This window comes from Lampetra fluviatilis, chromosome 67 (assembly GCF_964198595.1).
Source record: "Lampetra fluviatilis chromosome 67, kcLamFluv1.1, whole genome shotgun sequence".
NCBI lineage: Eukaryota > Metazoa > Chordata > Hyperoartia > Petromyzontiformes > Petromyzontidae > Lampetra > Lampetra fluviatilis.
In genome coordinates, this window is record NC_136341.1 from 459,590 (window position 1) to 468,306 (window position 8,717).

Genomic DNA, 8,717 nt, shown 5'->3' on the forward strand with positions numbered 1-8,717 from the left:
AGCTGAAGGCCCCAGACGGAGCGTGGAGGAGCTGAAGGCCCCAGACGGAGCGTGGAGGAGCTGAAGGCCCCAGACGGAGTGTGGAGGAGCTGAAGGCCCCAGACGGAGCGTGGAGGAGCTGAAGGCCCCTGATGGAGGTGAAGGCCCCTGACGGAGCGTGGAGGAGCTGTAGGCCCCTGATGGAGATGAAGGCCCCTGACGGAGTGTGGAGGAGCTGAAGGCCCCTGATGGAGCGTGGAGGAGCTGAAGGCCCCAGACGGAGTGTGGAGGAGCTGAAGGCCCCAGACGGAGCGTGGAGGAGCTGAAGGCCCCTGATGGAGATGAAGGCCCCTGACGGAGTGTGGAGGAGATGAAGGCCCCAGACGGAGCGTGGAGGAGCTGAAGGCCCCTGATGGAGGTGAAGGCCCCTGACGGAGTATGGAGGAGCTGAAGGCCCCAGACGGAGCGTGGAGGAGCTGAAGGCCCCTGATGGAGGTGAAGGCCCCTGACGGAGTGTGAAGGAGCTGAAGGCCCCTGATGGAGCGTGGAGGAGCTGAAGGCCCCTGACGGAGTGTGGAGGAGCTGAAGGCCCCAGACGGAGCGTGGAGGAGCTGAAGGCCCCTGATGGAGGTGAAGGCCCCTGACGGAGTGTGGAGGAGCTGAAGGCCCCTGATGGAGCGTGGAGGAGCTGAAGGCCCCTGACGGAGTGTGGAGGAGCTGAAGGCCCCTGACGGAGCGTGGAGGAGCTGAAGGCCCCTGATGGAGGTGAAGGCCCCAGACGGAGTGTGGAGGAGCTGAAGGCCCCAGACGGAGCGTGGAGGAGTTGAAGGCCCCTGATGGAGGTGAAGCCCCCTGACGGAGTGTGGAGGAGCTGAAGGCCCCAGACGGAGCGTGGAGGAGCTGAAGGCCCCTGATGGAGGTGAAGGCCCCTGACGGAGTGTGTAGGAGCTGAAGGCCCCAGACGGAGCGTGGAGGAGCTGAAGGCCCCTGATGGAGGTGAAGGCCCCTGACGGAGTGTGGAGGAGCTGAAGGCCCCTGATGGAGCGTGGAGGAGCTGAAGGCCCCTGATGGAGGTGAAGGCCCCTGACGGAGTATGGAGGAGCTGAAGGCCCCAGACGGAGCGTGGAGGAGCTGTAGGCCCCTGACGGAGTGTGGAGGAGCTGAAGGCCCCAGACGGAGCGTGGAGGAGCTGAAGGCCCCAGACGGAGTGTGGAGGAGCTGAAGGCCCCAGACGGAGCGTGGAGGAGCTGAAGGCCCCTGATGGAGGTGAAGGCCCCTGACGGAGTATGGAGGAGCTGAAGGCCCCAGACGGAGCGTGGAGGAGCTGTAGGCCCCTGATGGAGATGAAGGCCCCTGACGGAGTGTGGAGGAGCTGAAGGCCCCTGATGGAGCGTGGAGGAGCTGAAGGCCCCAGACGGAGTGTGGAGGAGCTGAAGGCCCCAGACGGAGCGTGGAGGAGCTGAAGGCCCCTGATGGAGATGAAGGCCCCTGACGGAGTGTGGAGGAGATGAAGGCCCCAGACGGAGCGTGGAGGAGCTGAAGGCCCCTGATGGAGGTGAAGGCCCCTGACGGAGTATGGAGGAGCTGAAGGCCCCAGACGGAGCGTGGAGGAGCTGAAGGCCCCTGATGGAGGTGAAGGCCCCTGACTGAGTGTGAAGGAGCTGAAGGCCCCTGATGGAGCGTGGAGGAGCTGAAGGCCCCTGACGGAGTGTGGAGGAGCTGAAGGCCCCAGACGGAGCGTGGAGGAGCTGAAGGCCCCTGATGGAGGTGAAGGCCCCTGACGGAGTGTGGAGGAGCTGAAGGCCCCTGATGGAGCGTGGAGGAGCTGAAGGCCCCTGACGGAGTGTGGAGGAGCTGAAGGCCCCTGACGGAGCGTGGAGGAGCTGAAGGCCCCTGATGGAGGTGAAGGCCCCAGACGGAGTGTGGAGGAGCTGAAGGCCCCAGACGGAGCGTGGAGGAGTTGAAGGCCCCTGATGGAGGTGAAGCCCCCTGACGGAGTGTGGAGGAGCTGAAGGCCCCAGACGGAGCGTGGAGGAGCTGAAGGCCCCTGATGGAGGTGAAGGCCCCTGACGGAGTGTGGAGGAGCTGAAGGCCCCAGACGGAGCGTGGAGGAGCTGAAGGCCCCTGATGGAGGTGAAGGCCCCTGACGGAGTGTGGAGGAGCTGAAGGCCCCTGATGGAGCGTGGAGGAGCTGAAGGCCCCTGACGGAGTGTGGAGGAGCTGAAGGCCCCTGACGGAGCGTGGAGGAGCTGAAGGCCCAGATGGAGCGTAGAGGAGCTGAAGGCCCCTGACGGAGCGTGGAGGAGGTGAAGGCCCCAGACGGAGCGTGGAGGAGCTGAAGGCCCCAGATGGAGCGTGGAGCTGAAGGCCCCTGATGGAGGTGAAGGCCCCTGACGGAGTATGGAGGAGCTGAAGGCCCCAGACGGAGCGTGGAGGAGCTGAAGGCCCCTGATGGAGGTGAAGGCCCCTGACGGAGTGTGGAGGAGCTGAAGGCCCCTGATGGAGGGTGGAGGAGCTGAAGGCCCCAGACGGAGTGTGGAGGAGCTGAAGGCCCCTGACGGAGCGTGGAGGAGCTGAAGGCCCCTGATGGAGATGAAGGCCCCTGACGGAGTGTGGAGGAGCTGAAGGCCCCAGACGGAGTGTGGAGGAGCTGAAGGCCCCAGACGGAGCGTGGAGGAGCTGAAGGCCCCTGATGGAGATGAAGGCCCCTGACGGAGTGTGGAGGAGCTGAAGGCCCCAGACGGAGCGTGGAGCTGAAGGCCCCTGATGGAGGTGAAGGCCCCTGACGGAGTATGGAGGAGCTGAAGGCCCCAGACGGAGCGTGGAGGAGCTGAAGGCCCCTGATGGAGGTGAAGGCCCCTGACGGAGTGTGGAGGAGCTGAAGGCCCCTGATGGAGCGTGGAGGAGCTGAAGGCCCCAGACGGAGTGTGGAGGAGCTGAAGGCCCCTGACGGAGCGTGGAGGAGCTGAAGGCCCCTGATGGAGATGAAGGCCCCTGACGGAGTGTGGAGGAGCTGAAGGCCCCAGACGGAGCGTGGAGCTGAAGGCCCCTGATGGAGGTGAAGGCCCCTGACGGAGTATGGAGGAGCTGAAGGCCCCAGACGGAGCGTGGAGGAGCTGAAGGCCCCTGATGGAGGTGAAGGCCCCTGACGGAGTGTGGAGGAGCTGAAGGCCCCTGATGGAGCGTGGAGGAGCTGAAGGCCCCTGACGGAGTGTGGAGGAGCTGAAGGCCCCAGACGGAGCGTGGAGGAGCTGAAGGCCCCTGATGGAGGTGAAGGTCCCTGACGGAGTGTGGAGGAGCTGAAGGCCCCAGACGGAGCGTGGAGGAGCTGAAGGCCCCTGATGGAGGTGAAGGCCCCTGACGGATTGTGGAGGAGCTGAAGGCCCCAGACGGAGCGTGGAGGAGCTGAAGGCCCCTGATGGAGGTGAAGGCCCCTGACGGAGTGTGGAGGAGCTGAAGGCCCCAGACGGAGCGTGGAGGAGCTGAAGGCCCCTGATGGAGGTGAAGGCCCCTGACGGAGTGTGGAGGAGCTGAAGGCCCCTGATGGAGCGTGGAGGAGCTGAAGGCCCCTGACGGAGTGTGGAGGAGCTGAAGGCCCCTGACGGAGCGTGGAGGAGCTGAAGGCCCCTGACGGAGCGTGGAGGAGCTGAAGGCCCCAGACGGAGCGTGGAGGAGCTGTAGGCCCCTGACGGAGTGTGGAGGAGCTGAAGGCCCCTGACGGAGCGTGGAGGAGCTGAAGGCCCCTGACGGAGCGTGGAGGAGCTGAAGGCCCCTGACGGAGCGTGGAGGAGCTGAAGGCCCCTGACGGAGCGTGGAGGAGCTGAAGGCCCCTGACGGAGTGTGGAGGAGCTGAAGGCCCCTGACGGAGCGTGGAGGAGCTGAAGGCCCCTGACGGAGTGTGGAGGAGCTGAAGGCCCCTGACGGAGCGTGGAGGAGCTGAAGGCCCCTGACGGAGTGTGGAGGAGCTGAAGGCCCCTGACGGAGCGTGGAGGAGCTGAAGGCCCCTGACGGAGCGTGGAGGAGCTGAAGGCCCCTGACGGAGCATGGAGGAGCTGAGGGCCCCTGATGGAGCGTGGAGGAGCTGAAGGCCCCAGACGGAGCGTGGAGGAGCTGAAGGCCCCTTATGGAGCATGGAGGAGCTGAAGGCCCCTGATGGAGCGTGGAGGAGCTGAAGGCCCCTGACGGAGCGTGGAGGAGCTGAAGGCCCCTGATGGAGCATGGAGGAGCTGAAGGCCCCTGATGGAGCGTGGAGGAGCTGAAGGCCCCAGACGGAGCGTGGAGGAGCTGAAGGCCCCTGACGGAGTGTGGAGGAGCTGAAGGCCCGTGACGGAGCGTGGAGGAGCTGAAGGCCCCTGACGGACCGTGGAGGAGCTGAAGGCCCCTGACGGAGTGTGGAGGAGCTGAAGGCCCCTGATGGAGCGTGGAGGAGCTGAAGGCCCCAGACGGAGCGTGGAGGAGCTGAAGGCCCCTGACGGAGCGTGGAGGAGCTGAAGGCCCCAGACAGAGCGTGGAGGAGCTGAAGGCCCCAGACGGAGCGTGGAGGAGCTGAAGGCCCCTGACGGAGCGTGGAGGAGCTGAAGGCCCCTGACGGAGCGTGGAGGAGCTGAAGGCCCCAGACGGAGCATGGAGTAGCTGAAGGCCCCAGACGGAGCGTGGAGGAGCTGAAGGCCCCTGACGGAGTGTGGAGGAGCTGAAGGCCCGTGACGGAGCGTGGAGGAGCTGAAGGCCCCTGACGGAGCGTGGAGGAGCTGAAGGCCCCTGACGGAGTATGGAGGAGCTGAAGGCCCCTGATGGAGCGTGGAAGAGCTGAAGGCCCCAGACGGAGCGTGGAGGAGCTGAAGGCCCCTGACGGAGCGTGGAGGAGCTGAAGGCCCCAGACGGAGCGTGGAGGAGCTGAAGGCCCCAGACGGAGCGTGGAGGAGCTGAATGCCCCAGACGGAGCGTGGAGGAGCTGAAGGCCCCAGACGGAGCGTGGAGAAGGTGAAGGCCCCTGACGGAGCGTGGAGGAGCTGAAGGCCCCTGACGGAGCGTGGAGGAGCTGAAGGCCCCTGATGGAGGTGAAGGCCCCAGACGGAGTGTGGAGGAGCTGAAGGCCCCAGACGGAGCGTGGAGGAGTTGAAGGCCCCTGATGGAGGTGAAGCCCCCTGACGGAGTGTGGAGGAGCTGAAGGCCCCAGACGGAGCGTGGAGGAGCTGAAGGCCCCTGATGGAGGTGAAGGCCCCTGACGGAGTGTGGAGGAGCTGAAGGCCCCAGACGGAGCGTGGAGGAGCTGAAGGCCCCTGATGGAGGTGAAGGCCCCTGACGGAGTGTGGAGGAGCTGAAGGCCCCTGATGGAGCGTGGAGGAGCTGAAGGCCCCTGACGGAGTGTGGAGGAGCTGAAGGCCCCTGACGGAGCGTGGAGGAGCTGAAGGCCCAGATGGAGCGTAGAGGAGCTGAAGGCCCCTGACGGAGCGTGGAGGAGGTGAAGGCCCCAGACGGAGCGTGGAGGAGCTGAAGGCCCCAGATGGAGCGTGGAGCTGAAGGCCCCTGATGGAGGTGAAGGCCCCTGACGGAGTATGGAGGAGCTGAAGGCCCCAGACGGAGCGTGGAGGAGCTGAAGGCCCCTGATGGAGGTGAAGGCCCCTGACGGAGTGTGGAGGAGCTGAAGGCCCCTGATGGAGGGTGGAGGAGCTGAAGGCCCCAGACGGAGTGTGGAGGAGCTGAAGGCCCCTGACGGAGCGTGGAGGAGCTGAAGGCCCCTGATGGAGATGAAGGCCCCTGACGGAGTGTGGAGGAGCTGAAGGCCCCAGACGGAGTGTGGAGGAGCTGAAGGCCCCAGACGGAGCGTGGAGGAGCTGAAGGCCCCTGATGGAGATGAAGGCCCCTGACGGAGTGTGGAGGAGCTGAAGGCCCCAGACGGAGCGTGGAGCTGAAGGCCCCTGATGGAGGTGAAGGCCCCTGACGGAGTATGGAGGAGCTGAAGGCCCCAGACGGAGCGTGGAGGAGCTGAAGGCCCCTGATGGAGGTGAAGGCCCCTGACGGAGTGTGGAGGAGCTGAAGGCCCCTGATGGAGCGTGGAGGAGCTGAAGGCCCCAGACGGAGTGTGGAGGAGCTGAAGGCCCCTGACGGAGCGTGGAGGAGCTGAAGGCCCCTGATGGAGATGAAGGCCCCTGACGGAGTGTGGAGGAGCTGAAGGCCCCAGACGGAGCGTGGAGCTGAAGGCCCCTGATGGAGGTGAAGGCCCCTGACGGAGTATGGAGGAGCTGAAGGCCCCAGACGGAGCGTGGAGGAGCTGAAGGCCCCTGATGGAGGTGAAGGCCCCTGACGGAGTGTGGAGGAGCTGAAGGCCCCTGATGGAGCGTGGAGGAGCTGAAGGCCCCTGACGGAGTGTGGAGGAGCTGAAGGCCCCAGACGGAGCGTGGAGGAGCTGAAGGCCCCTGATGGAGGTGAAGGTCCCTGACGGAGTGTGGAGGAGCTGAAGGCCCCAGACGGAGCGTGGAGGAGCTGAAGGCCCCTGATGGAGGTGAAGGCCCCTGACGGATTGTGGAGGAGCTGAAGGCCCCAGACGGAGCGTGGAGGAGCTGAAGGCCCCTGATGGAGGTGAAGGCCCCTGACGGATTGTGGAGGAGCTGAAGGCCCCAGACGGAGCGTGGAGGAGCTGAAGGCCCAGATGGAGCGTAGAGGAGCTGAAGGCCCCTGACGGAGCGTGGAGGAGGTGAAGGCCCCAGACGGAGCGTGGAGGAGCTGAAGGCCCCAGATGGAGCGTGGAGCTGAAGGCCCCTGATGGAGGTGAAGGCCCCTGACGGAGTATGGAGGAGCTGAAGGCCCCAGACGGAGCGTGGAGGAGCTGAAGGCCCCTGATGGAGGTGAAGGCCCCTGACGGAGTGTGGAGGAGCTGAAGGCCCCTGATGGAGGGTGGAGGAGCTGAAGGCCCCAGACGGAGTGTGGAGGAGCTGAAGGCCCCTGACGGAGCGTGGAGGAGCTGAAGGCCCCTGATGGAGATGAAGGCCCCTGACGGAGTGTGGAGGAGCTGAAGGCCCCAGACGGAGTGTGGAGGAGCTGAAGGCCCCAGACGGAGCGTGGAGGAGCTGAAGGCCCCTGATGGAGATGAAGGCCCCTGACGGAGTGTGGAGGAGCTGAAGGCCCCAGACGGAGCGTGGAGCTGAAGGCCCCTGATGGAGGTGAAGGCCCCTGACGGAGTATGGAGGAGCTGAAGGCCCCAGACGGAGCGTGGAGGAGCTGAAGGCCCCTGATGGAGGTGAAGGCCCCTGACGGAGTGTGGAGGAGCTGAAGGCCCCTGATGGAGCGTGGAGGAGCTGAAGGCCCCTGACGGAGTGTGGAGGAGCTGAAGGCCCCAGACGGAGCGTGGAGGAGCTGAAGGCCCCTGATGGAGGTGAAGGTCCCTGACGGAGTGTGGAGGAGCTGAAGGCCCCAGACGGAGCGTGGAGGAGCTGAAGGCCCCTGATGGAGGTGAAGGCCCCTGACGGATTGTGGAGGAGCTGAAGGCCCCAGACGGAGCGTGGAGGAGCTGAAGGCCCCTGATGGAGGTGAAGGCCCCTGACGGAGTGTGGAGGAGCTGAAGGCCCCAGACGGAGCGTGGAGGAGCTGAAGGCCCCTGATGGAGGTGAAGGCCCCTGACGGAGTGTGGAGGAGCTGAAGGCCCCTGATGGAGCGTGGAGGAGCTGAAGGCCCCTGACGGAGTGTGGAGGAGCTGAAGGCCCCTGACGGAGCGTGGAGGAGCTGAAGGCCCCTGACGGAGCGTGGAGGAGTTGAAGGCCCCAGACGGAGCGTGGAGGAGCTGTAGGCCCCTGACGGAGTGTGGAGGAGCTGAAGGCCCCTGACGGAGCGTGGAGGAGCTGAAGGCCCCTGACGGAGCGTGGAGGAGCTGAAGGCCCCTGACGGAGCGTGGAGGAGCTGAAGGCCCCTGACGGAGCGTGGAGGAGCTGAAGGCCCCTGACGGAGTGTGGAGGAGCTGAAGGCCCCTGACGGAGCGTGGAGGAGCTGAAGGCCCCTGACGGAGTGTGGAGGAGCTGAAGGCCCCTGACGGAGCGTGGAGGAGCTGAAGGCCCCTGACGGAGTGTGGAGGAGCTGAAGGCCCCTGACGGAGCGTGGAGGAGCTGAAGGCCCCTGACGGAGCGTGGAGGAGCTGAAGGCCCCTGACGGAGCATGGAGGAGCTGAGGGCCCCTGATGGAGCGTGGAGGAGCTGAAGGCCCCAGACGGAGCGTGGAGGAGCTGAAGGCCCCTTATGGAGCATGGAGGAGCTGAAGGCCCCTGATGGAGCGTGGAGGAGCTGAAGGCCCCTGACGGAGCGTGGAGGAGCTGAAGGCCCCTGATGGAGCATGGAGGAGCTGAAGGCCCCTGATGGAGCGTGGAGGAGCTGAAGGCCCCAGACGGAGCGTGGAGGAGCTGAAGGCCCCTGACGGAGTGTGGAGGAGCTGAAGGCCCGTGACGGAGCGTGGAGGAGCTGAAGGCCCCTGACGGACCGTGGAGGAGCTGAAGGCCCCTGACGGAGTGTGGAGGAGCTGAAGGCCCCTGATGGAGCGTGGAGGAGCTGAAGGCCCCAGACGGAGCGTGGAGGAGCTGAAGGCCCCTGACGGAGCGTGGAGGAGCTGAAGGCCCCAGACAGAGCGTGGAGGAGCTGAAGGCCCCAGACGGAGCGTGGAGGAGCTGAAGGCCCCTGACGGAGCGTGGAGGAGCTGAAGGCCCCTGACGGAGCGTGGAGGAGCTGAAGGCCCCAGACGGAGCGTGGAGTAGCTGA

General features: G+C 66.0%; 1 long non-coding RNA gene across 2 annotated transcripts; it reads left to right on the top strand.

Annotated features, from left to right (window-relative positions):
• Positions 1-3,551: 3,551 nt before the first annotated feature.
• On the top strand, positions 3,552-6,343 carry LOC144952457 (uncharacterized). 2 transcript variants are annotated; one of them, XR_013640630.1, is made up of 4 exons: positions 3,552-4,959; positions 5,418-5,591; positions 5,727-5,983; positions 6,119-6,343. It is a non-coding gene; the product is annotated as an uncharacterized LOC144952457 (long non-coding RNA). The 2 variants fall into 2 exon arrangements; XR_013640629.1 differs by lacking the exon at positions 6,119-6,343 and having other exon boundaries at positions 5,727-6,016.
• The last annotated feature ends 2,374 nt before the right edge of the window (positions 6,344-8,717 follow it).